Genomic DNA, 4,699 nt, shown 5'->3' with positions numbered 1-4,699 from the left:
TCATTTCTAATATACCTCCATGGTTTTTGATTATGGAGGGAAGATTGCACTAGCTTTGTGTCCTCCCGGACCTATATTGGATGTAAGATAACGATCATTCTATCTATTACTGCAACATTAGTGTGCCTAGATTGTATTTCAAGAAAACAACCAACACTTGATCAAGAAAGAACTTGATTTTTGTGACAATGAGTAAGAATGAAAAATATAAAAGTAACATAAACGTTCTGTTAGTACGAATTTACACCTATAAATAAATTTGATTATGATTTATAGAAAATCGAAATGCATTAATGATTCGGGACACTTGGCTATAGGAGAATACTCCTTCGACTACAATAGGAATAAAGGATAATCGAGGTCGAAGGCTTGATGATTTGAGGAAGGTTGAAGTGCAGAGTTAAAAGTAGATACACCACGTGGTAATTGTGGACTTGATGCAAGAACGTAGGGTTTGAAGGCTAAGACAATACAGAACGTGGGGAGATCACTATGAAGATTTTTTAGGATCAAGGAAAGATCGTGAGTTGAGAAAAATGAGAAATTAGGTCATGGTCAAAATTCTTTAGGGATAAGTCTATCTTTGTAATCTATAAATAAGAGAAATTTAGAAGAGTTAAGGGACTTCAATAAAAAAATATTAGATCATCATATAATCTCTACAAAAATTTTCAGTGACACAATAGAAGATCATAGAGTGCAAGTGCATGTGAGTGATAGAAATTTACTTTTATTTTTATTTTCTGTTCATTTAATCCATTTTATTTCTTTATTTTAAGTATTTTGTTGTTATTTGCTTTTCTTCAAACTTAATCTTATAGTTTTATTTATCCAAAGCTTTTATTTATTTAACTTATTTCTTTACTATAATTTACCACTAAATAGGTCGACACAGTTCGTTTCGACACCTACACTAAGTAATTTTCGGGTCAAACCCGTTCTTCTTTAGAGGAGTCGTATCTGGTCCCCGAATTGAGATCTTGATACAAATTCGAATTTGATACCTTGTCGAGATTACCAAAAATCGAGTGAAATAAATTGGCATGCCCAGTGGGATCCAGGGTTAAGTTTGTGTGTCAAGTTGTGCAAGCAATTACGCAGTAATAAGTTAATAATATCTGATAAAACCTCAACTTCGACAGATACATCAAATAATGATATTGGAGATTCCATGATAGGCCCTAAAATGGAGGCTGTCCCATCGACTAGTACCTTGAATGGGCAGTTGAATCTTGTTAACACGGAAGGAATTCCAACAGTTGTCCCCATCACGTGGCTTCCATATAGGCTACCTCCAAATTATTCCCCACCTTTAGAGAATCCTAATACGGGGTATGTTGGAGGTGCTAGTACTATAAGGAATAACCTTTTATATAATTGGTTGACGAATCCCCACGCTTCGTACAGCTGAACCAGTATATGCACTGGGTAGTCCAAGTAATACCTGAGCGAGTCAGGGTCGATCCTACGAGAATTATGATTTGAAGCAAGCTATGGTTATCTTGTAGATCTTAGTCAGGCGGATAGAAGAGTTATTGGTTTGAATTTAGTTAAAAGCATAAAAGGAATGAAAAAGGGTAATCAAAACTCAGAAGTCATGTAAACTATGATAAGAAGGTGGTTAAGGCTTGGAGATGCTTTGTCCTTCTGGATTAACTATGGTATTACTGTCTTCTTCAATTGTGAATGATTTCTTCTATGGCAGGCTGTATGTGATCAATACCGTGCGGCCGAGATCGTCAATCTTCTCCAGATCTGAACCTCAAGATTAGTGCGGATCCATTCTGATTGAGGGTGAAGCTTCTGTAGTCCATTCTCCTTTATGATCCTACTCAAAACGCCACAAACAAGGTCGAATCTTCCACATCAGAGAATGTTGTGCCTTTGGATTCTATCCTCTACCACAAAGACCCTAATCTTCCCATACCTCCACTGAATTGGTGTCTCGAGAAGCCCCAAAGAAGTCGTGGATTAGCCGTCTAAGAGATGTATAATCAAGTTGGCGGTTCGATGCTTTCCAATCATGTATTCACACGAACCCAAGAAAAATACGGGTGATTGTCAGGCATGCGGTCTTAGTACGAAGAATGAAGATGATTAGTTGAAGAATGAAGATACGTCTTAGAATTGAATCAAACACGGATTGAAGAGAAATAGTAGTACTTTTATTAATCCATAAAACTCAGCAGGGCTCCTCCCCTTAACTTAGGAGGTTTAGAAACTCATACTGATAGAATACACAATGATAAAACAAAAATATGGCATAGAGGTCTGTATGATTATGTAAAATATCCCTTAAATACTAAACTAATGACTAAGGATTACATAAGAAAGGGCAAAACAGTCTTTTAGTGCTAAAATTCACTTTTGGGGCCCACTTGGTAAGTGTTTGGGCTGAGTTTTAATGAGATCCACATGCTAGGAGGTCTCTAGAATATTGAACACCGGGTAGGAGGTCCTCTTTGGGCGTTTGGACACTGGTCTCCTCCTTTGGGCGCTAGATGCCTGGAATGGGGCAGGAGGCTGGCGTTGGACGCTAAAAGCCTGGAATGGGCCTTTTATTTTGATGGAAAGCTCTGAAAGTCAGCTTTCCACAGTCGTTAAGAACACTCTATTTTGATTTCTGTAGCTCTAGAAAAGCTCTTCTGAGTGCAAGGAGGTCAGATCCGGACAACATTTGCAGTGCTTTCTCAGTTTCTGAATCAGACTTTTGCTCCATCTCCTCAATTTCAGCCAGAAAATGCCTAAAATTGCACAAAAACACACAAACTCAAAGTAGAATCCAAAAATGTAAATTTAACACTAAAACCTATGAAAACTTAATAAAAATTAAATAAAACATGCTAAAAACTATATGAAAATGATGCCAAAAAGCATATAAAATATTCGCTCATCAATAATCCTGCACCACCTCTTTTGGGTTATCCCTCAAAAGGTATACCAAATTAGTACTAGTTTTATATGACAAATCATGGTGCACACCAATACTTGATGAATAACCCTCCCTATCTAGGGTCAGTATCCTTTATCACAAACCACTTCCACACTGCCAAATGTTCTTTCGACACAAGGCATGGGGCAAGTAGGTTACCCATGGGAGAAACACGTCCTTCTATTTTTCCAGATATGTCGAGACAGATTCCTATCAAAATGTTATCCCCCAACACAAGCGAGTCTTTAGTTGTATTCAGACAGCAAATCGAGGACAACCACAATGATTTAGTAAATATATGATGAGCGAATAATTTATACGCTTTTTGGCATTGTTTTTAGTATATTTTTAGCATGATCTAGTTAGTTTTTAGTATATTTTTATTAGTTTTTAGTTAAAATTCACTTTTCTGGACTTTACTATGAGTTTGTGTGTTTTTCTGTGATTTCAGGTATTTTCTGGCTGAAATTGAGGGACCTGAGCAAAAATCTGATTCAGAGACTGAAAAGGACTGCAGATGCTGTTGGATTCTGACCTCCCTGCACTCGAAGTGGATTTTCTGGAGCTACAGAAGCCCAATTGGCGCGCTCTCAACGGCGTTGGAAATTAGACATCCTGGGCTTTCCAGCAATATATGATAGTCTATACTTTGCCCAAGATTTGATGGCCCAAACCGGCGTTCAAAGTCACCCTCAGGAATTCCAGCGTTAAATGCTTCAATGCTCAGCTCAAGCACACACCAAGTGGGCCCGGAAGTGGATTTTTATGTCATTTACTCATTTCTGTAAACCTTAGGCTACTAGTTCTTTATAAATAAGACCTTTTGCTATTGTATTTTCATCTTGGTTCTTCTGGTTTCCTCTCTGGGGCCAAAGCCAATGATCACACTATGACTTATGTATTTTCAACGGTGGAGTTTCTACACACCATAGATTAAGGTGTGGAGCTCTGCTGTACCTCGAGTATTAATGCAATTACTATTGTTCCTCTATTCAATTCTGCTTGTTCTTGTTCTAAGATATTCATTTGCACCCAAGAACATGATGAATATGATGATTATGTGACACTCATCATCATTCTCACTTATGAACGAGTGCCTGACAACCACTCCTGTTCTACAAGCAAACAAGGCTTGAATGTTTATCTCTTGGATCCCTTAACCGGAATCTTCGTGGTATAAGCTAGAACTGATGGCGGCATTCAAGAGAATCCGAAAGGTCTAAACCTTGTCTGTGGTATTCTGAGTAGGATTCAATGATTGAATGACTGTGACGTGCTTCAAACTCCTGAGGGCGGGGCGTTAGTGACAGACGCAAAAGAATCACTGGATTCTATTCTGGCCTGATTGAGAACCGACAGATGGATAGCCGTGCCGTGACAGGGTGCGTTGAACATTTCCACTGTGAGGATGGGAGGTAGCCACTGACAACGGTGAAACCCTTGCATACAGCTTGCCATGGAAGGGAGTAAGAAGGATTGGATGAAGACAGTAGGAAAGCAGAGAGACGGAAGGAACACAGCATCTCCATACGCTTATCTGAAATTCCCACCAATGAATTGCATAAGTATCTCTATCCTTACCTTTATGTTTATTTCGTTCATCACCATATCCATTTGAGTTTGCCTGACTAAGATTTACAAAGTGACCATAGCTTGCTTCATACCAACAATCTCTGTGGGATCGACCCTTACTCGCGTAAGGTTTATTACTTGGACGACCCAGTACACTTGCTGGTTGGTTGTGCGAAGTTGTGTTTATGCCATGGT

Source organism: Arachis duranensis, chromosome 10 (assembly GCF_000817695.3).
Source record: "Arachis duranensis cultivar V14167 chromosome 10, aradu.V14167.gnm2.J7QH, whole genome shotgun sequence".
In the NCBI taxonomy this organism is placed as follows: domain Eukaryota; kingdom Viridiplantae; phylum Streptophyta; class Magnoliopsida; order Fabales; family Fabaceae; genus Arachis; species Arachis duranensis.
The sequence above is the reverse complement of the archived record's forward strand: the minus strand, read 5'-3'. Positions refer to the sequence as shown.